The sequence below is a fragment of the Primulina eburnea genome, chromosome 16 (genome assembly GCF_022965805.1).
Source record: "Primulina eburnea isolate SZY01 chromosome 16, ASM2296580v1, whole genome shotgun sequence".
Lineage (NCBI taxonomy): Eukaryota > Viridiplantae > Streptophyta > Magnoliopsida > Lamiales > Gesneriaceae > Primulina > Primulina eburnea.
In genome coordinates, this window is record NC_133116.1 from 11,361,742 (window position 1) to 11,386,089 (window position 24,348).

The window sequence follows — 24,348 nt, forward strand, 5'->3', positions numbered from 1 at the left end:
TTCGAGGGAGAAGAAAATGGCTTCGGGGACTGCGCTCGTACTCTTAATAAATAACTAGTAACCGTGGCTAATATATTAAATATTTATGATATTAAAACATAATGACGTCACAACATAAAGAAGAGAGTTTATTTTTCACGGTGGTTAGTTTGGAGAAGAAATAACATTATTTTTCACGTGAGCAGTTTCCTTATGACGGTGAATATAATATTATTTGTTAAGAAAAAATATAATATAAAAAATGAAAAGGGTAAAATAAGAAAGAAAGTTGGTGTTCTCATAGAACGGTTATTATTAGGGGCTCAACTATAATAAAATAGTAAATAGTAAATATAAAAAATTAAAAAGGATAAAACAGGAAAGAAAGTTGGTGTCTTCACAGAGCAGTTATTATTAGGGTCTCATACTTAATATAATAGTATAGATAATTTTCATTTTTTAACTTTTACAAAAATACAGTTTATTTTTTTCCTTCATAATTTATAGATAGATAATTATTGTTTCCCAAATTTGTTTCAGCGTACTACATTTTAAGACAACTGTATTTTCCTTCCAAACATCATATATACACTAGTAACCGTGGCACACACGTTGCGTGTGTCCTGAATACATGTGGCTAATATATTAAATATTCATGATATTACAACATAATGACGTCACAACATAAAGAAGAGAGTTTATTTTTCACGGTGGCTAGTTTGGAGAAGAAATAATATTATTTTTCACGTGAGCAGTTTCTTTATGACGGTGAATATAATATTATTTGTTAAGAAAAAATATAATATAAAAAATGAGAAAGGGTAAAACAGGAAAGAAAGTTGATGTCCTCATAGAGACGGTTATTATTAGAGGTTCAACTATAATAAAATAGTAAATATAAAAAATTAAAAAAGGTAAAACAGGAAATAAAGTTGGTGTCCTCATAGAGCGTTTATTATTAGATCCTCATACTTAATATAATAGTATAGATACACACACACACACGATGTTTCATATCTTTGATTGTGATAAATTGATCACGAATATATTATATTTACATCTTTTTCCTTCAACATTTCAAATACCGAAAAATAATAATGCATATATAAATGTAATTCAAAAATATCAAAGTTAGAATATCGCAAGAATCAATTTCTCATACCAATAATGTTCCTAATCTCTTTTCCAACCATTTTCTTGTATTTAAATGAGAGAATCAACTCTATTAAAAAAAATAAGAAGAGAAAATCAACTATTTTCAAGACCAGGCTTCGACATAATACTTGCCGGCCTTCTCCAGTGCTTGAATCCATCTCGAAGCAACCTCTTTCGAAACCCCACTTTCAGCAGAAACTATATCTTCAAAGGCTGATAATACATCTGAAGGCATCTTATTTGACGATCCAGCAATGTACACAGAAGCACCTTGACTAAGCAAACCCCATATCTTAGTGCTTTGCTCCTTAATTTTGTGTTGCACATACACTTTCCGTGGCTGGTCCCTTGAAAACGCAGCATAGAATCCTCCACCCTTGTCTTCGGATAGTACCCCCTCCGTTCTGTGAATGTTTCATCCAAAAATCTTGATAGAGAAAGTCATTGTCTCTGTTTCTGCATCCGAAGAAAAAAATCATCGGAGCTGTTGGGTCAGATTCATTTTGAAGTGCTCTTACTTCCACAAATCCACGAAAAGGTGCACATCCCGTTCCAGGACCAATGAGGATAAGAGGAAGGGATGGCGGTGGAGGAGGAAGCAAACCTTTCTTAAACCACACTGCTACTAGTACATCTGATGAAGATTAAATACAATTTGTGAAAGTATATAACAGGAGACTAAGATTTTCTTGGTATAATAGATAGAAGTCAGAATATGATAATGGACTCACTCTGCTGAGGATCAAGACTGGCTAGCCAAGACGAGCAAAGACCTGAACGCTTCCTCTTGTATGGGGTCTTCCACGTGACCACACTTACCGTTAAGTGCACTTGATTTGGATGAGCTGAATGACAAGAAGAGATGGAGAAGGCCCTTGTTTTTAATGGAGGAACCAACTGTACCAACCATTCGAAGGGCATTTGCACAGAAGGGAAATCCTCCAATACCTACATTACATTACAGCTCCGGTGAAAAATGAGTAAGAATGTAGAGTAGAAAAGAGTTCATAAATTCTCCTCGTCCTTCTAACATAAATATGAAGCACTTGAACCTATCAAAGAGCACGTTATCTGAAAACCTAAAAAAGATTACCTATTATATCTCTGATATGAAGCAATATTTAAAGACGATGCTCTTATTTTTCCTTTGTTCATCAATAGAAAGAAATCACAGTTTATGCGTACAAAACAAAATTATTTCCTTGATGCAAATGGTTTAGTGGTATATTTTCCGAAATATAACAGGTCAGAAATAAAAGTTGCAAACCAAGGACACTACCATTTTCCCGGGACAAGATGAAACATCAAAGGAGAATATCAGACAAACGTCTTGCATTTTCCAGGGTTGATCGCATAGTACATTTTACACGTAAAAAGACGTTGAAAAAGGTTTACATAAGAAATAAGAAAATCTAAAGGACAAACGAATGCAAAATAATACTTGTAGAAAATTAACAATATCTTGTCACCTCTAAAACAGTCCTTCGCTCCTTCTGGTTGTATTGGTATAGATCATCTCTTCCTTCTGGCGAGGCAAAATATTGAAGCCTTTCCTTCTCATGTTCAGCACTGGCAAAAAAACTCATGACCTAAAGAAGCCCATAGATTAGAAACAACAATTGAATGTGTTATGGAGAACATCAGAAACAATTGTCTAGATAATAAAGCAGATGTGCAAGATTAAGATATTGCGACACAGGATACACCAATCAATCATATCTTCAATTCAGAATAAATTGACAAAGCAAAAGATACAAATCAATTGGTACAAGCTTACCTCAAAGAAGTAACGTCTAGGAGAAGCTGAGGCCACATCCATATTCAGCTCAACAAAAGTTTTTAGTTTCACAGGGAACAGGGAGGTATTTATCCCAGCTTTATTCCCTTTATCTCGCGGCTGAATCTAAAGACAAGTATTGTAATGAAAATAAAATTGGAGAACTAGTTAAACAAACCAAATCCACTTAGATAAAGCACCAAGCAGCAATTTATCATGGTAACCAATGCAAGAGTCCAGTGGTCCGTGTAACATGTATGGACAACTGATGATTAAACAAGACATAGAAAAAAGTATTAAAGGAACGATCAAGAGGGGATAGTATTACATTTGTGATATTGGCACACGGAAAACACTGAAAAAATCTTCAAGAAAAAGCACCGATAAAGAAATTCAAATGGAGAACTACATACAGTTATGTAAGACTCAGGGTTCAAATTACAACGCTGTATGAAAGCATCTACTGCGGCAGAACTTTGACCTGGAAGAATCTCAAGAACATCGCCCACTTCATATTCTATTGACTGCAGACATGAACACAACACATTAATAGAAAAGAACATATGTATGGTTTTAACCATAAAAGAAAACGGACAACTGCCTATTTGAGAATGTTTAGCATGACTTACAGATGAAACAACATCGAACTCAAAGTGGCGCACATCCTTCCCACTGCCCTCTCTACTTAATCGAAGATTCTTGGTCTATAATTACAAACAAACTTGATCACTAAGGTGCAAATTCGATATATATGATAACTGTTCATATCTATCATATTTTCAAACAACTCAATACTCATGTTTACCAGTAGGAGCATGTGTAACCTATGGATACTTACATACCTTGCACATGAGTTTCAAATAGACAGATGAACTGAAAAAAACAAATCAACTCATCCCTCTAGTACCCAAGCATTTCTTAAGAAAATTAACTAGCTGGGAAAAACTCAGTGCACATGAAACAAAATGCAAGTCAAAGGTTTCCAGATCAACCTGTAGCTAAAACACACTTCCATCAGCCCCTCAACCAACCAACAACAAAAAGCATTTGAATGTTGTCAGCAAGAACAAACAGACAAGAGTTGTTTGATCAAGTGCTTTGTCATTATATTGTAACCAATCAAATTCATGAACCAAAAGAAGTTGCTTTTGGAAGCACGTGTGGCCTCATAAAAACTTTGGTATCTATATATACATCATTACAAATTTACAATCAGTGTTCTTGTCAGTAGGTTGTGGGTAAATTATAGTCAAAACAGGCTTCCTGTGGATCGGAAACCTTTTCTATTTCTGTCAGAAAAACACACTTTCAAATATTCTCAAGTCAAGGATTTATCCCTAGGAAGAAAGATATGCTATACTGCTGAAATTTGACGGAATAGTTTTGAAAGACTCAAAACACTTGTAGATGAAGAAAGCACAACTGAACAGGTAAACAGAATATCACGACAACTATTTTAGTGCTAAAGACAAAATATGATGATAATACCATTTTCAGGAAGCACTCAGGCCTGTTCTTCCCAGAAGGTACTGCAGGAGTCATTGAACGGGTCCTCTCAACCTGCATCTCAAGATACTTCAAACCTGTACAGAGTTTTCACTTCAATACGATCTTATAGTGGCAGAAACATAGACATATTTTTAATAAAATAAAAACTTCGGATATCATCAATGCATTATAATATCGAGGAATAATGAAACAATGAAATATGGAAGACTTGTTGGACTTTCATGTTCACCAAATATCTAAGAAACAAGTAACCTGTGGCATTTGAAACTGGTGGTACCCCTTCATTGATGTCATGATATATAATTTGTGCTCTAGGTCGATCAATTAAAGCTGCATCTGGATTGACAAAAACTGGACCATTTGGAAGTAATTTGGGATTCATTTGATATAATATATTCCACAAGGAGGACATCCAGGGATCCAAAGCCCCTTCATACCTATGAACGAAATGCCAATCATAAACCTTTTATGAGAATGAATAATTTAAAATATTCACATTAATTTGAATAAATGAAAATTAAAAAGTTGAATATCTTAAAATATGCAGGAAACAACATAAAGTGCACAAATCATCTGAGAGCCATTGTCACAGGAATAGCCAGATGAACAATTAGCATCATACTACAAGCATTTTGGCAAGTGAAAATTAGTACCAAATGACACAGCCATTAAAATACACCATCAAGACTAAAATTTCGTGTTCTACACATATATGGACTACACAAAACTAGAAGGTTATTCGAGCACACTAAACTTGACTTCATATATAAGAGGAAAATAATTAGGTAGGAGGAGTGGAATTCCTAATGTTAGATGCACACTCCATAATTGCTCTGATATCCATAAAATGTTTATAATGCAGCGAAAATGTCCTATTGCAAACTGACACGTTTCCCTGTAAATTGATTACACGCTAACACCATTTGGACGTTGAATTTTCATCTCACTGGAATCCAAACAACATGAAGTGCTTTCATTTCTCATGTTTTATTGAATTAAACGGGGAAAGACCGTAAATTCCATATTGTAAATTTCATAAGAGCTAATGGTTAATCATCTAAAATCATGTGAATAAATATTGTACCCTGAAGGATGCTGATCATCTCCCAGACCTCTTTCAATAATTGCCAATGCACCAAGATCTAACAGTCGTTTATCGAGCTTCTTCGCTACAAACTACGACCAGAAAATCCATTTATGTCATGGAATTAATAAGCAAGGAAAGATTATGGAAAAAACTTTTTGAAGATGCAATCTGTTAAAACAATTATGACGGAACATTCCATTATGAGAATTTACAACCAAACATATGATACCTATCCAATAACAATACACCCTGGTAATCTGAAAACATGAGAACCAAAAATTTCCTCTATTTATGGCAATTGAAAAAAATAAGATCAGGCCAATTATATCAAGAAGATCACTTTTTTTTTCATCATTATATTTAGAATGTTCAACAAAAAAATGCATGTTTACAGTGCGGAAGAAGGAATACCTTCCTTTAGAAATAAGTTCATGAATTGTAATAAGGTGTTGATCTAGAAATAAGGTCATAAGATGATTTAATAAAGTAAAAATAAAAACTTTACATTATATTTTTGGTAACTTGAATCACCCAATCCAAAAACGGCATAACAAACTCCATTAAGCCACCCACGTGACAAATTTTTTTGCAGCAAAAACCTCCAAAACCCCTGCCAAATAATCTTGATTATGACGGATTAAAGCTAAGCACAAAAACAAAGAATTTATTATCATTAAACATAAATAAAACCTTAATAGAATCAGGGGCATCTCCTTGTCCTGTGGTTGACACCACAAAAATCACTCTCTCTTTTTTTGGTAAGTCACTCTGGCCAAGTAACCAATATAATCAGCCTACAAAACATTTAAAAAAACTGAAAGTTGGTATGTTCTGAAATAACGAGTAGAAGTATACCGGATGAAACTCATCCATAGAGAGGACAGAGACAGAAGGGCAACCGCGGCGCTCTGCCTCACGACCAACCTGCTCAGCAGCATCTATGGCATTTCCTGTTTCTGAAGCATACAATATCAGCAGATGCGTATTTAATTTCCCGTCCATTGTGCCAATCTGTTTTTGCATCATCAGATCTTTTAGGCACAGGAGCTGATCGTTGTAACATTACTAAAATAACTAGCCAAAATACCTGCTTCTCGTAATCATTAATGATCCAAATAAAAACAAAGCAAGAAATTCAACACGTACATCATTGAGTAAATCGCAGATAAAGGTCAGTGAGGTACAGCAAAACTGCTGAATACAACCATAAAGAAAAGTAAATAATAAGACAAGACATTCAACATATCAATACTTTCTGACTGAAGAACTTTTTATCATTTCTAAATGTCAATTCTTAGGCACCCAATTGTGCTGCCCATATTAACTTAAGAATCAAAAAAGTTTCCCATAACCTTATTCTAACAACCAGATTTGGTAACCAATTCAAAATGGTGCTATTAAATTTTACTTCTTTTACATTGAAGTTTATCATTATTTCTAATGATATGATATTACTGCTTCAAAAGAATATTATTTTTTAAGATCAACACATATATCATGTGAGCTAACAAATTGAGTTTGACATATTTATTTAAGCTTTGGAATCTCTGGCTTTTTATGGATCAAGTACAAATGTTTTTACTCTCATGGTATTGTAAAATCAGGAAGATTTAATATATTATTCTCATATATTAATGACACACGCAACGCGTGTGCCTCGGTGGCTAGTGCCATATTAATGTAGATTGATGAATAATGAAATTATTTAGAACTGTTAAAAAATAACATAAAATAATTCTTTTGAAAACATAATTATAAAACTGATATATTTATTCAGCCAAGAACCATCTCAAACCTGCTTGCGATATTTCTAGGCACAGTTTGCTCCCGCTTTTTGAGTTGGCTCACAGTTTGCTGTAATTCAGTGTAAAGAATCGAACTTTATGTGGCAACGGAGTTTTAGCTAAATCCTGCTTCTGATTCTTTTTGGGCACTTTCATTTTTGGTAAATGGGCATTTTGCAATTTAATTTTGGATTGCTATGTATTTGTTGGAATTCCCCTTTCAAAAGTCGTTGTAAACTTGTTCCTTGTTGAATAATGACTTTTTATTCTGATTATCTAGGTTTTTTTGTGGCTATAGGCTTTGGTTGTTTAGTTAGAGAAGCATTGCAGTTTATGATGGTTTTGAATCCATCAAATAAGAAGTTCATGTATTGTATTAACTTTTTATTCGCGATGTGGAATAAGAGTCTTTGACTATGTTCATGTATTGTATCAAACTGATTGACTATGTTCTCAATGGACGAGGTAACAAGACTCACCTGCTGCTGTTGAAATACCATGTCTTTATGACACTTGGAGCACATATTCATGGTAGCTGCACTTCCGATGAAACCACATTTGTTAATGCAAAGAATTGGGCCTTCGGGAACTTGACAACCGGTTTCTTTGGAAGACTCCATTCCTGTAAGTCCTGATATTTTGACATACATGCACTCGATGTGTATAAGGCTATTCAAGAAATGCATCAAAATTGAAGGGCACTAGCATTTCCCGAAGAAAATTCCCACCCAGGAAATGAAACCCAATTGCAAGAATCTATAACATCCAAATCCATATTTAATACCTAAATCAAGTGACCTTGGATACAAAGACATTCAGCCTGCTCAACAAAGAGTTTTACCAAACAAAAGCTTTTTAATATATTCTTTTTTTTAAAAGAAAAAAAAAGAAGCAGAACCAATTCAGATACACAATAATACACTTTTTGAAGGAGTAACTGCATAGTCGTGTTGCATAATTGTTGAGGCAACATGCATTGAACACATCTCCCATCCACAAGCAATTCAATAAAGTAGCCACTGTAATTGAACAGTCCAGAAACAATAAAAGAAAAAAAGGTTTACAGGAGCAAAAATCAGTTTATGCAAAAAAGTAAAGTTATGGACCAACTGAGCCGATAGAAGTAAATCAGGCTTCAAGTGCTTAAGAAAGTTAAATAAAGTGAAATAGCAAGGTCCAAGTACAAAACTAGACCTTAATCCATTGGTATTTCAACAACAGCAGGTGACTGCCACCGAACCAACCGATCCCGTAACTTACATACAAAATCCCAAAAATCCTAGATTTCCACCATTCTCAAAATCCTTTAGTTCGAAACCAAAAGAGATTCCATAGGTGAAAAATATTTCAATCAGAAAGATCGTAACACTTCCATAAGCAGCATAATCAATAGGATAAAATAAAAGTTAAGTACATACAACAAATAACAATCAATTCACGCCAAATAAGAAAGAAAGCAAAAGCCAGCAGACACACACGCAAAGAAAATTTTCATCTCTAAAATTGAACAAATGACGAAGCTTATCCCGATCTCGACTTCGCAAAATCAACCCAACAATTTTATACTATATCCCGACCCACGAGAAAAAGGAATACGAGCGAAAGATTCAATCTTTTTACGAAATTAACAAAACCCATGAGCAGTTCACAAAACCGAGTGAATTTTTTGCAAAAGAAAAAAAAACAGATTAAAAAGCCCAAAAGCGCGGATAATACCTCGACTGAGAGATAATTGGAGCAGTTTGAGGGCTCAAAAAAGAAAAAGTAGGAATAGAGAAAGAACACCGCAGAGGAGAGTAATTTCTTACTGAATAACCACTACAAAAAAACCGACGCTTAAAATAGCGACGGTTTACGGTAGATCCGTTTTTTAGTAGTGGTTTTTGGAAAAAACCGCCGTTTAAAATAACGACGGTATGATTAGTAGCGACGGTATCAAATTAATCTTATTTTGTAAATAAGTTTTAATTAAACACTTGGGACAAATTATTACCAACAATTCATGAGATGTAATTCAATTTTTTAATGTTTTTTGAAAATTAAGGTATCGAACAAAGAGATGACAGAAATCGATAATGACACATGTATTAAATTTAAACAAATAAATTAATACGTAAAAATTAAAATCATGTATTAAATTTTCAGTCAAATAAATCATTTAAAACCTGATGTTGCGCAAAGATATGGCTTTGTTGGAAAATCGAACCGAGTAACAAATCTACAAAATAAATACGAAATAGTTAGTACAAAATAAAAAACTGAAATTTAGAAATTTATAGAGTTTTGAAAATCGCTTAAGAAAATATGTTCAAGAACCTCGGTATATATAGAATCATAGCGACGGTTTAAAATAAAACCGTCGCCAGTAGCGACGGATATAGGTTAAACCGTCGCCGATATGCATCGGCGACGGTTTAGTCATTACGGTCGCCGATTCAAATCGGCAACGGTTACACAAAACCGTCGCAATATTGAGACGGTTTATATTTAATGGTCGCCGTTTGAATAGAGACGGTTTATTAAATTTTGTCGCAATATGTTACGACGGTTTAATAAACCGTGGCTAGTAAGGCGACGATTTTTACTAAACCGTGGCGATAATGGCGACAGTTTTATTAATGCGTCGCTAAGAAAGCGACGGTATGTTGTAAACCGTCGCTTAAGAAAACCGTCGCCGATGCATTTCTTAAGAAAACCGTCGCTACAAAAGCGACGGTATGTTGTAAAGCGACGGTTTTATTAAGAAAACCGTCGCTACAAAAGCGACGGTATGTTGTAAAGCGACGGTTTTATTAATGCGTCGCTACGAAATTTAATGACTAAACCGTCGCCGATGCGTATCGACGACGGTTTACCGTAGATCCGTCGCTACTAGCGACGGGTTTAACTTAAACCGTCACTATGATTCTATATAGACCGAGGTTCTTGAACACTAGCCACCGAGGCACACGCGTTGCGTGTGTCATGAATATATTGAACTAAGAATTCCAAAGCTTAAATAAATTTGCCAAACTAAATTTGTTATCTCACATGATATAGGTTTTGATCATAAAAATAATATTATTTTGAAGCCGCAATATCATCTCATGTGAAATAATGTTAAACTTCAACGTAAAATAAGTAAAAAAATATTCAAATGATTTTTCAAAAAATATCATCGAACTAAAATTTATTGAATATAAAAACCTCAAATTTGTCTCCTAAATTCAACTAATAATTTGAAAAAAAAACAATTAAAGCTATATTTATCTTTAAACATTTTCTGCATAAGTTAAACCCTCTATGATCTAGGGTAATAATAAAATATTCATTTTATTGAATCATACCAAGTACAACATAAATATACAAAAAAAAAACAATCTATTAAAGTGTGCTATAAAAAATTGACATGACATAAAATACATGGAAAGTAAAGTAAAAATTGACAAACTCCTTGTATTTGCCAAAAAACCCAAAATATTGGAAGTTCCCTAAATTTTTAGGTTATTGAGTTTGATATTTTCGACAAATAATTTTGAGATCGGAACTCTGCTAGATCTTGAAACATTTTAGTTTATTCTACCAACTAAAATATAAATTTGTCTGTAAAGATTATAATAAAACAATTTTTAAGAAGCCTTAAGATAATGATTTAGTGACTATGTTGACAATATGTGAGAGATTAGATCGTAAGACCGTGAAGTTCGTAATAAATACATTATCACATGCAATATCAAAACAAACAAACGAATTTGTCGCATTGTCATGAACAATAGACTTGGAGCTTTTTTTAACTTGTTAGTTGTAATAGTACTTGAGAATGATAACTATTTACGATGTTTTGTACAATACATCAAATTAAATAAATGATTGTGTTGCCAATAACGTATTGTTTAACAATACATTATCGATAAAAGTCATAATATTGTAAAAGATACTTACAATTTTCACCGATGTTATGAGTTGATTGTTGAATCATTGTAGTTGGTCAACAAAATTACTATTATCAATATTAGAATCATATAGAATTGATGATCTCTCTTTATCTTCTCTCCTTCGATAATTTGCACGAAGGCGAGCCAATTCCATGCTTCTTGCATCCTCATTCATTGATCGTTGTCTGGTACGCGGGGCCAATATCCAATTTATTTGTTGACCTGTTGAACAATATATGCATATTGTAAGCGTATCGTGCATTTTTCATATGAAAAAAATATCACTCATAGACCATTTAAATATTTTATGAACTACGTATTATACAATACTGGTTTGAAGTAGAAATTGAGGAAGTCGAATCCATTCTTCTAATTTGGTAATTCGATCGACGTCGAGCAAGGTAAGTTAGTCGTCGTTGTTGGGTCATAGAATGTATTCTTTCACGTTCGTTATGCATTAGCATTTGTCCCCTTTCAATTATGTACATCTGGAGTTAGAATTTGTCATGTCCTGCATAGAAGTACAGACCAATAGTTAATGTGCTTATTAAAATAGGAAAATAATAGTGGAACACATTTAAGGAAAATTTAAATGATTATTTTTGCATGTACGTACATGTCATTGTCGTCAACTATTTGAGGCTATTTCTTTTACTTATATATCATAATTTGGTCTAAATATGAAAGATATAAAAAATTATATACATTAATGATATTGTATTATGTTGATTGATCATGAATGTATTTGATTTTAAAATATAAATAATTTTCTATAATTTTTGTAAATTTCCACAATACAGTATTAAAAATGTTTACTTGAAAATTGGAATTTAAAAAATTGCATACCTGTGTAGACCTTTGTTATTGATTTGTGACGCTATTTTTGTTTGGTGTACGTTCTCTCCCCAACTCGTGGGTTCCATTTTTCAATGTTCAGATATCTGCAAGAAAAATGTATTCTCATTCCATCAAATTTGAGCTAAAGCATCACCTAAAATACTAAATTTAAAACCCGCTGGCTAAAATATTTAAAGAATTTTGAAAATCATGACATAAAATATGATAAATTTATTGCAAGTTGTGAAGAAGTAGTAGTAAAGAAACAGTTTGAGAAGCAGGAGATTAATGTCTAATTTTTTTTAAAAAAAGATGTAAAATATATATTCAAGGCAGAATCATGAATAATGATCCAAAATTTGCGTAGTTTTGTTTTTACTCTTGTTTAATTAATTGAAATGTTAAGAAATAAAATTGCATTTCATTTTCATGCAAGAAAATCTAAAATGTAAGCATATCCATAATCAATCAGCTATAAATAAGAATTAATCGGTGGTTTATGAACATTGATGACTACTTTGTACACACAATACCTTCAGCATTTTTGCCTACTGAGTCACTGGAGAATGATAGTGAATGAGAACTTGAACTATTATTCTCCTTTAAATGCTTTGACCACATATTCATGAGAAATGGTCAGTAAGAAGTTTTGATAAGACCAAATTAAAAGATATCAAATTAGGCAAAACAATCGAAACGTTAATTTTTTGAATTAAATGATTGGAAACAATAATAAACACCAAACTAAAAATAAAAAACATAGAACATAAAGCAAATATATTCTATTGGTTGTTGTGTTTCTAGCAAGAAAATATAGAAAACTTTTCCAAGTCTATAAATAAAAATGTGAAAACCCCAAGAAATCCATATGTTTACCTTTTTAATTGAGAATAAAATTACAGATCTTAGCTTCCGTGTAAGATCTTAATCTGGATTGTTTCCTTTCCACCAATATTCACCACCGGCATAAACTTCATTTCATCATTTCTCCTGCTTTTAAACACCGACAAAGCGCTAAACAATCAAACTAAACTTATGGTTTCACTAAAATGCCAAAAAAAAAAAAAAAACTACATACAAATCCAAGAAAACCCCATTATTCTAGCAATTATCAATATATGGTAATAGTTCTGCTTGATTAAACCTCATGAAGACCCTCAAATAACAATTACTATTCCTCGAGCAACACAACCAGTTATCTTGAAGAGTTCAACACAGCCAAAGAAAAAAATAGAATAATTTTTATACACTAAATATGACGAAAAATATATGAAAATTGTAGTTTGAAATTTTATTTCTTGAAGAAATTACAGGATAAAGAAATATGTAATGTAAACACCTACTCTAAAAGTCCATTATCACCGCATAAAATATTTCAAACTACATTTTGAGATGTTTTTTATTTTACAAATAAATTAAATTCGTAAGCAAACCAAATAATTCAAAGTAAATTGTATCGTAGTGCTCTAGGAGATGTTAGAGAGCATTGTCATTAAGTGTGGCTTCGAAAAGGCTGCACCCATATGGAGCACTGAAAATTAGAGAGCAGTGCATAACAACGATTATTTTTGCAAATATCGCATTCGTACATCGAACATAATTATTCATGTCACCATCAAATCTTTTTAATATCCAAAAAGAATTTCCCTTTCACAAAATGCTACTGGTTCATAATTTCAAGAGCCACCTTTGTGTTCACCAAATCTTACCTTTCCCATTATTGTCTCCCTCCAAAACCCTCTATATGTAGCCAAGTGATACTGCACCCCATTCCTTCATAGTCATAAACGTTATCTCAGCTGGTTAGTAAATTATGGTTTTCAAACACGTAAACAACGACACAAACATCACTGTGAAATCATTTTTCAACTTTGATCACTGCCAAAGTCTAAATTAGAAATGACTTAAAACTATAGAGCATCATGTTCACATATTATGTCAAACGGTTGGTGTGCAAATTGAGTTATGTCCAAACCTTAGGGAAAACGACACAAACATCATTCAACAAACTGAAACAAAAAACAATATGTACTCTTTGTCAAATTTGAAAAGAATTAATTCTGTAAAAAGAATTTTGTCAGTCAAGATCATAACCAAACACAGAATTATAAAAAGGAATGAAGTTACTTATATCATAATAATACCTGTAAAGCATAAAGGATCATGAGATCCATTTCACAGTAAGAAATAATATCCATGGGTTAAGAAACTTTCGTTACTCATTGTTCAACATCAACCATTGAATAATGGTAAATTCTTTCTCTTCTTAGTCGTGTACATCAATTAATGCAGAACTATGTACATACATATTCTGTGATGTGAAATCATGCGCCAGGAAATTTAAATATGTGTGCACGTCAAAGCCAAGATATGAAAATTGGAGAAACGTAAAAATAATGTTCTCACCGTGACTGAAGAATTGCATTCTCTTGACAGAAGTTTGGAAAGAGAAAGTGTGATAGAAGTTTGGGAGAGGAGATTTAACCTAGATCTGAAAATTGGAGAAATGGGTGGTTTTAGTCTCTGAAGATCTCTGAAGATAATCTGATTTGGTTGCTGATTTGGTTGGAACATGAAATCTTGGAGAGGTGTTAATTGAGGGTAAATTAGGTAATTTAAAAAACAGACCAAGACACTATTCAGTTATTCTAACATGCTTAACTTTAATAAATAGTAAAAGATATTTTCTTAAGCGATTTTCAAAACTCTATAAATTTCTAAATTTCAGTTTTTTATTTTGTACTAACTATTTCGTATTTATTTTGTAGATTTGTTACCCGGTTCGATTTTCCAACAAAGCCATATCTTTGCGCAACATCAGGTTTTAAATGATTTATTTGACTGAAAATTTAATACATGATTTTAATTTTTACGTATTAATTTATTTGTTTAAATTTAATACATGTGTCATTATCGATTTCTGTCATCTCTTTGTTCGATACCTTAATTTTCAAAAAACATTAAAAAATTGAATTACATCTCATGAATTGTTGGTAATAATTTGTCCCAAGTGTTTAATTAAAACTTATTTACAAAATAAGATTAATTTGATACCGTCGCTATTAATCATACCGTCGCTATTTTAAACGGCGGTTTTTTCCAAAAACCACTACAAAAAAACGGATCTACCGTAAACCGTCGCTATTTTAAGCGTCGGTTTTTTTGTAGTGGTTATTCAGTAAGAAATTACTCTCCTCTACGGTGTTCTTTCTCTATTCCTACTTTTTCTTTTTTGAGCCCTCAAACTGCTCCAATTATCTCTCAGTCGAGGTATTATCCGCGCTTTTGGGCTTTTTAATCTGTTTTTTTTTTTCTTTTGCAAAAAATTCACTCGGTTTTGTGAACTGCTCATGGGTTTTGTTAATTTCGTAAAAAGATTGAATCTTTCGCTCGTATTCCTTTTTCTCGTGGGTCGGGATATAGTATAAAATTGTTGGGTTGATTTTGCGAAGTCGAGATCGGGATAAGCTTCGTCATTTGTTCAATTTTAGAGATGAAAATTTTCTTTGCGTGTGTCTGCTGGCTTTTGCTTTCTTTCTTATTTGGCGTGAATTGATTGTTATTTGTTGTATGTACTTAACTTTTATTTTATCCTATTGATTATGCTGCTTATGGAAGTTTTACGATCTTTCTGACTGAAATATTTTTCACCTATGGAATCTCTTTTGGTTTCGAACTAAAGGATTTTGAGAATGGTGGAAATCTAGGATTTTTGGGATTTTGTATGTAAGTTACGGGATCGGTTGGTTCGGTGGCAGTCACCTGCTGTTGTTGAAATACCAATGGATTAAGGTCTAGTTTTGTACTTGGACCTTGCTATTTCACTTTATTTAACTTTCTTAAGCACTTGAAGCCTGATTTACTTCTATCGGCTCAGTTGGTCCATAACTTTACTTTTTTGCATAAATGATTTTTGCTCCTGTAAACCTTTTTTTCTTTTATTGTTTCTGGACTGTTCAATTACAGTGGCTACTTTATTGAATTGCTTGTGGATGGGAGATGTGATCAATTCATGTTGCCTCAACAATTATGCAACACGACTATGCAGTTACTCCTTCAAAAAGTGTCTTATTGTGTATCTGAATTGGTTCTGCTTCTTTTTTTTTCTTTTAAAAAAAAGAATATATTAAAAAGCTTTTGTTTGGTAAAACTCTTTGTTGAGCAGGCTGAATGTCTTTGTATCCAAGGTCACTTGATTTAGGTATTAAATATGGATTTGGATGTTATAGATTCTTGCAATTGGGTTTCATTTCCTGGGTGGGAATTTTCTTCGGGAAATGCTAGTGCCCTTCAATTTTGATGCATTTCTTGAATAGCCTTATACACATCGAGTGCATGTATGTCAAAATATCAGGACTTACAGGAATGGAGTCTTCCAAAGAAACCGGTTGTCAAGTTCCCGAAGGCCCAATTCTTTGCATTAACAAATGTGGTTTCATCGGAAGTGCAGCTACCATGAATATGTGCTCCAAGTGTCATAAAGACATGGTATTTCAACAGCAGCAGGTGAGTCTTGTTACCTCGTCCATTGAGAACATAGTCAATCAGTTTGATACAATACATGAACATAGTCAAAGACTCTTATTCCACATCGCGAATAAAAAGTTAATACAATACATGAACTTCTTATTTGATGGATTCAAAACCATCATAAACTGCAATGCTTCTCTAACTAAACAACCAAAGCCTATAGCCACAAAAAAACCTAGATAATCAGAATAAAAAGTCATTATTCAACAAGGAACAAGTTTACAACGACTTTTGAAAGGGGAATTCCAACAAATACATAGCAATCCAAAATTAAATTGCAAAATGCCCATTTACCAAAAATGAAAGTGCCCAAAAAGAATCAGAAGCAGGATTTAGCTAAAACTCCGTTGCCACATAAAGTTCGATTCTTTACACTGAATTACAGCAAACTGTGAGCCAACTCAAAAAGCGGGAGCAAACTGTGCCTAGAAATATCGCAAGCAGTTTTGAGATGGTTCTTGGCTGAATAAATATATCAGTTTTATAATTATGTTTTCAAAAGAATTATTTTATGTTATTTTTTAACAGTTCTAAATAATTTCATTATTCATCAATCTACATTAATATGGCACTAGCCACCGAGGCACACGCGTTGCGTGTGTCATTAATATATGAGAATAATATATTAAATCTTCCTGATTTTACAATACCATGAGAGTAAAAACATATGTACTTGATCCATGAAAAGCCAGAGATTCCAAAGCTTAAATAAATATGTCAAACTCAATTTGTTAGCTCACATGATATATGTGTTGATCTTAAAAAATAATATTCTTTTGAAGCAGTAATATCATATCATTAGAAATAATGATAAACTTCAATGTAAAAGAAGTAAAATTTAATAGCACCATTTTGAATTGGTTACCAAATCTGGTTGTTAGAATAAGGTTATGGGAAACTTTTTTGATTCTTAGGTTAATATGGGCAGCACAATTGGGTGCCTAAGATTTGACATTTAGAAATGATAAAAAGTTTTTCAGTCAGAATGTATTGATATGTTGAATGTCTTGTCTTATTATTTACTTTTCTTTATGGTTGTATTCAGCAGTTTTGCTGTACCTCACTGACCTTTATCTGCGATTTACTCAATGATGTACGTGTTGAATTTCTTACTTTGTTTTTATTTGGATCATTAATGATTACGAGAAGCAGGTATTTTGGCTAGTTATTTTAGTAATGTTACAACGATCAGCTCCTGTGCCTAAAAGATCTGATGATGCAAAAACAGATTGGCACAATGGACGGGAAATTAAATACGCATCTGCTGATATTGTATGCTTCAGAAACACGAAATGCCATAGATGCTGCTGAGCAGGTTGGTCGTGAGGTAGAGCGCCGCGGTTGCCCTTCTGTCTCTGTCCTCTCTGTGGATGAGTTTCATCCGGTATACTTCTACTCGTTATTTCAGAACATACCAACTTTCAGTTTTTTTAAATGTTTTGTAGGCTGATTATATTGGTTACTTGGCCAGAGTGACTTACCAAAAAAAGAGAAAGTGATTTTTGTGGTGTCAACCATAGGACAAGGAGATGCCCCTGATTCTATTAAGGTTTTATTTATGTTTAATGATAATAAATTCTTTGTTTTTGTGCTTAGCTTTAATCCGTCATAATCAAGATTATTTGGCAGGGGTTTTGGAGGTTTTTGCTGCAAAAAAATTTGTCACATGGGTGGCTTAATGGAGTTTGTTATGCCGTTTTTGGATTGGGTGATTCAAGTTACCAAAAATATAATGTAAAGTTTTTATTTTTACTTTATTAAATCATCTTATGACCTTATTTCTAGATCAACACCTTATTACAATTCATGAACTTATTTCTAAAGGAAGGTATTCCTTCTTCCGCACTGTAAACATGCATTTTTTTGTTGAACATTCTAAATATAATGATGAAAAAAAAGTGATCTTCTTGATATAATTGGCCTGATCTTATTTTTTTCAATTGCCATAAATAGAGGAAATTTTTGGTTCTCATGTTTTCAGATTACCAGGGTGTATTGTTATTGGATAGGTATCATATGTTTGGTTGTAAATTCTCATAATGGAATGTTCCGTCATAATTGTTTTAACAGATTGCATCTTCAAAAAGTTTTTTCCATAATCTTTCCTTGCTTATTAATTCCATGACATAAATGGATTTTCTGGTCGTAGTTTGTAGCGAAGAAGCTCGATAAACGACTGTTAGATCTTGGTGCATTGGCAATTATTGAAAGAGGTCTGGGAGATGATCAGCATCCTTCAGGGTACAATATTTATTCACATGATTTTAGATGATTAACCATTAGCTCTTATGAAATTTACAATATGGAATTTACGGTCTTTCCCCGTTTAATTCAATAAAACATGAGAAATGAAAGCACTTCATGTTGTTTGGATTCCAGTGAGATGCAAATTCAACGTCCAAATGGTGTTAGCGTGTAATCAATTTACAGGGAAACGTGTCAGTTTGCAATAGGACATTTTCGCTGCATTATAAACATTTTATGGATATCAGAGCAATTATGGAGTGTGCATCTAACATTAGGAATTCCACTCCTCCTACCTAATTATTTTCCTCTTATATATGAAGTCAAGTTTAGTGTGCTCGAATAACCTTCTAGTTTTGTGTAGTCCATATATGTGTAGAACACGAAATTTTAGTCTTGATGGTGTATTTTAATGGCTGTGTCATTTGGTACTAATTTTCACTTGCCAAAATGCTTGTAGTATGATGCTAATTGTTCATCTGGCTATTCCTGTGACAATGACTCTCAGATGATTTGTGCACTTTATGTTGTTTCCTGCATATTTTAAGATATTCAACTTTTTAATTTTCATTTATTCAAATTAATGTGAATATTTTAAATTATTCATTCTCATAAAAGGTTTATGATTGGCATTTCGTTCATAGGTATGAAGGGGCTTTGGATCCCTGGATGTCCTCCTTGTGGAATATATTATATCAAATGAATCCCAAATTACTTCCAAATGGTCCAGTTTTTGTCAATCCAGATGCAGCTTTAATTGATCGACCTAGAGCACAAATTATATATCATGAGATCAATGAAGGGGTACCACCAGTTTCAAATGCCACAGGTTACTTGTTTCTTAGATATTTGGTGAACATGAAAGTCCAACAAGTCTTCCATATTTCATTGTTTCATTATTCCTCGATATTATAATGCATTGATGATATCCGAAGTTTTTATTTTATTAAAAATATGTCTATGTTTCTGCCACTATAAGATCGTATTGAAGTGAAAACTCTGTACAGGTTTGAAGTATCTTGAGATGCAGGTTGAGAGGACCCGTTCAATGACTCCTGCAGTACCTTCTGGGAAGAACAGGCCTGAGTGCTTCCTGAAAATGGTATTATCATCATATTTTGTCTTTAGCAATAAAATAGTTGTCGTGATATTCTGTTTACCTGTTCAGTTGTGCTTTCTTCATCTACAAGTGTTTTGAGTCTTTCAAAACTATTCCGTCAAATTTCAGCAGTATAGCATATCTTTCTTCCTAGGGATAAATCCTTGACTTGAGAATATTTGAAAGTGTGTTTTTCTGACAGAAATAGAAAAGGTTTCCGATCCACAGGAAGCCTGTTTTGACTATAATTTACCCACAACCTACTGACAAGAACACTGATTGTAAATTTGTAATGATGTATATATAGATACCAAAGTTTTTATGAGGCCACACGTGCTTCCAAAAGCAACTTATTTTGGTTCATGAATTTGATTGGTTACAATATAATGACAAAGCACTTGATCAAACAACTCTTGTCTGTTTGTTCTTGCTGACAACATTCAAATGCTTTTTGTTGTTGGTTGGTTGAGGGGCTGATGGAAGTGTGTTTTAGCTACAGGTTGATCTGGAAACCTTTGACTTGCATTTTGTTTCATGTGCACTGAGTGTTTCCCAGCTAGTTAATTTTCTTAAGAAATGCTTGGGTACTAGAGGGATGAGTTGATTTGTTTTTTTCAGTTCATCTGTCTATTTGAAACTCATGTGCAAGGTATATAAGTATCCATAGGTTACACATGCTCCTACTGGTAAACATGAGTATTGAGTTGTTTGAAAATATGATAGATATGAACAGTTATCATATATATCGAATTTGAACCTTAGTGATCAAGTTTGTTTGTAATTATAGACCAAGAATCTTCGATTAAGTAGAGAGGGCAGTGGGAAGGATGTGCGCCACTTTGAGTTCGATGCTGTTTCATCTGTAAGTCATGCTAAACATTCTCAAATAGGCAGTTGTCCGTTTTCTTTTATGGTTAAAACCATACATATGTTCTTTTCTATTAATGTGTTATGTTCATGTCTGCAGTCAATAGAATATGAAGTGGGCGATGTTCTTGAGATTCTTCCAGGTCAAAGTTCTGCCGCAGTAGATGCTTTCATACAGCGTTGTAATTTGAACCCTGAGTCTTACATAACTGTATGTAGTTCTCCATTTGAATTTCTTTATCGGTGCTTTTTCTTGAAGATTTTTTCAGTGTTTTCCGTGTGCCAATATCACAAATGTAATACTATCCCCTCTTGATCGTTCCTTTAATACTTTTTTCTATGTCTTGTTTAATCATCAGTTGTCCATACATGTTACACGGACCACTGGACTCTTGCATTGGTTACCATGATAAATTGCTGCTTGGTGCTTTATCTAAGTGGATTTGGTTTGTTTAACTAGTTCTCCAATTTTATTTTCATTACAATACTTGTCTTTAGATTCAGCCGCGAGATAAAGGGAATAAAGCTGGGATAAATACCTCCCTGTTCCCTGTGAAACTAAAAACTTTTGTTGAGCTGAATATGGATGTGGCCTCAGCTTCTCCTAGACGTTACTTCTTTGAGGTAAGCTTGTACCAATTGATTTGTATCTTTTGCTTTGTCAATTTATTCTGAATTGAAGATATGATTGATTGGTGTATCCTGTGTCGCAATATCTTAATCTTGCACATCTGCTTTATTATCTAGACAATTGTTTCTGATGTTCTCCATAACACATTCAATTGTTGTTTCTAATCTATGGGCTTCTTTAGGTCATGATTTTTTTTGCCAGTGCTGAACATGAGAAGGAAAGGCTTCAATATTTTGCCTCGCCAGAAGGAAGAGATGATCTATACCAATACAACCAGAAGGAGCGAAGGACTGTTTTAGAGGTGACAAGATATTGTTAATTTTCTACAAGTATTATTTTGCATTCATTTGTCCTTTAGATTTTCTTATTTCTTATGTAAACCTTTTTCAACGTCTTTTTACGTGTAAAATGTACTATGCGATCAACCCTGGAAAATGCAAGACGTTTGTCTGATATTCTCCTTTGATGTTTCATCTTGTCCCGGGAAAATGGTAGTGTCCTTGGTTTGCAACTTTTATTTCTGACCTGTTATATTTCGGAAAATATACCACTAAACCATTTGCATCAAGGAAATAATTTTGTTTTGTACGCATAAACTGTGATTTCTTTCTATTGATGAACAAAGGAAAAATAAGAGCATCGTCTTTAAATATTGCTTCATATCAGAGATATAATAGGTAATCTTTTTTAGGTTTTCAGATAACGTGCTCTTTGATAGGTTCAAGTGCTTCATATTTATGTTAGAAGGACGAGGAGAATTTATGAACTCTTTTCTACTCTGCATTCTTACTCATTTTTACCGGAGCTGTAATGTAATGTAGGTATTGGAGGATTTCCCTTCTGTGCAAATGCCCTTCGAATGGTTGGTACAGTTGGTTCCTCCATTAAAAACAAGGGCCTTCTCCATCTCTTCTTGTCATTCAGCTCATCCAAATCAAGTGCACTTAACGGTAAGTGTGGTCACGTGGAAGACCCCATACAAGAGGAAGCGTTCAGGTCTTTGCTCGTCTTGGCTAGCCAGTCTTGATCCTCAGCAGAGTGAGTCCATTATCATATTCTGACTTCTATCTATTATACCAAGAAAATCTTAGTCTCCTGTTATATACTTTCACAAATTGTATTTAATCTTCATCAGATGTACTAGTAGCAGTGTGGTTTAAGAAAGGTTCGCTTCCTCCTCCACCGCCATCCCTTCCTCTTATCCTCATTGGTCCTGGAACGGGATGTGCACCTTTTCGTGGATTTGTGGAAGTAAGAGCACTTCAAAATGAATCTGACCCAACAGCTCCGATGATTTTTTTCTTCGGATGCAGACAGAGACAATGACTTTCTCTATCAAGATTTTTGGATGAAACATTCACAGAACGGAGGGGTACTATCCGAAGACAAGGGTGGAGGATTCTATGCTGCGTTTTCAAGGGACCAGCCACGGAAAGTGTATGTGCAACACAAAATTAAGGAGCAAAGCACTAAGATATGGGGTTTGCTTAGTCAAGGTGCTTCTGTGTACATTGCTGGATCGTCAAATAAGATGCCTTCAGATGTATTATCAGCCTTTTAAGATATAGTTTCTGCTGAAAGTGGGGTTTCGAAAGAGGTTGCTTCGAGATGGATTCGAGCACTGGAGAAGGCCGGCAAGTATTATGTCGAAGCCTGGTCTTGAAAATAGTTGATTTTCTCTTCTTATTTTTTTTAATAGAGTTGATTCTCTCATTTAAATACAAGAAAATGGTTGGAAAAGAGATTAGGAACATTATTGGTCTGAGAAATTGATTCTTGCGATATTCTAACTTTGATATTTTTGAATTACATTTATATATGCATTATTATTTTTCGGTATTTGAAATGTTGAAGGAAAAAGATGTAAATATAATATATTCGTGATCAATTTATCACAATCAAAGATATGAAACATCGTGTGTGTGTGTGTATCTATACTATTATATTAAGTATGAGGACCTAATAATAACCGCTCTATGAAGACACCAACTTTATTTCCTGTTTTACCTTTTTTAATTTTTTATATTTACTATTTACTATTTTATTATAGTTGAACCCCTAATAATAACCGTCTCTATGAGGACATCAACTTTCTTTCCTATTTTACCCTTTCTCATTTTTTATATTATATTTTTTCTTAACAAATAATATTATATTCACCGTCATAAAGAAACTGCTCGCGTGAAAAATAATATTATTTCTTCTCCAAACTAGCCACCGTGAAAAATAAACTCTCTTCTTTATGTTGTGACGTCATTATGTTGTAATATCATGAATATTTAATATATTAGCCACATGTATTCAGGACACACGCAACGTGTGTGCCACGGTTACTAGTGTATATATGATGTTTGGAAGGAAAATACAGTTGTCTTAAAATGTAGTATGATGAAACAAATTTGGGATACAATAATTATCTTTCTATAAATTATGAAGGAAAAAAATAAACTGTATTTTTGTAAAAGTTAAAAAATGAAAATTATCTATACTATTATATTAAGTATGAGACCCTAATAATAACTGCTCTGTGAAGACACCAACTTTCTTTCCTGTTTTACCCTTTTTAATTTTTTATATTTATTATTTACTATTTTATTATAGTTGAGCCCCTAATAATAACCGCTCTATGAGAACACCAACTTTCTTTCTTATTTTACCCTTTTCATTTTTTATATTATATTTTTTCTTAACAAATAATATTATATTCACCGTCATAAGGAAACTGCTCACGTGAAAAATAATGTTATTTCTTCTCCAAACTAACCACCGTGAAAAATAAACTATCTTCTTTATGTTGTGACGTCATTATGTTGTAATATCATAAATATTTAATATATTAGCCACGATTACTAGTTATTTATTAAGAGTACGAGCGCAGTTGAACAAGCGCAGTCCCCGAAGCCATTTTCTTCTCCCTCGGATAATTCTGCCAGCG

At 33.2% G+C, this 24,348-nt stretch overlaps 2 long non-coding RNA genes and 2 pseudogenes across 5 annotated transcripts; 2 read left to right on the forward strand and 2 right to left on the reverse strand.

The window, feature by feature from the left end:
• Positions 1–1,110: 1,110 nt before the first annotated feature.
• LOC140816401 (NADPH-dependent diflavin oxidoreductase 1-like) lies at positions 1,111–9,581 on the reverse strand (annotated as a pseudogene).
• On the forward strand, positions 3,547–3,915 carry LOC140816403 (uncharacterized). Its single transcript, XR_012114591.1, has 2 exons — positions 3,547–3,718; positions 3,847–3,915. It is a non-coding gene; the product is annotated as an uncharacterized lncRNA (long non-coding RNA).
• Positions 9,582–11,136: 1,555 nt separating the features above from the next.
• LOC140816900 (uncharacterized) lies at positions 11,137–14,595 on the reverse strand. 4 transcript variants are annotated; one of them, XR_012114681.1, is made up of 6 exons: positions 14,449–14,595; positions 13,752–13,815; positions 12,919–13,555; positions 12,052–12,146; positions 11,531–11,716; positions 11,137–11,427 (listed from the first exon to the last, which is right to left on the reverse strand). It is a non-coding gene; the product is annotated as an uncharacterized lncRNA (long non-coding RNA). The 4 variants fall into 4 exon arrangements; XR_012114683.1 differs by having other exon boundaries at positions 12,919–13,032; positions 14,449–14,588; XR_012114680.1 differs by lacking the exon at positions 14,449–14,595 and having other exon boundaries at positions 13,752–14,442.
• Positions 14,596–15,323: 728 nt separating this feature from the next.
• On the forward strand, positions 15,324–23,228 carry LOC140816729 (NADPH-dependent diflavin oxidoreductase 1-like; annotated as a pseudogene).
• Positions 23,229–24,348: the final 1,120 nt, after the last annotated feature.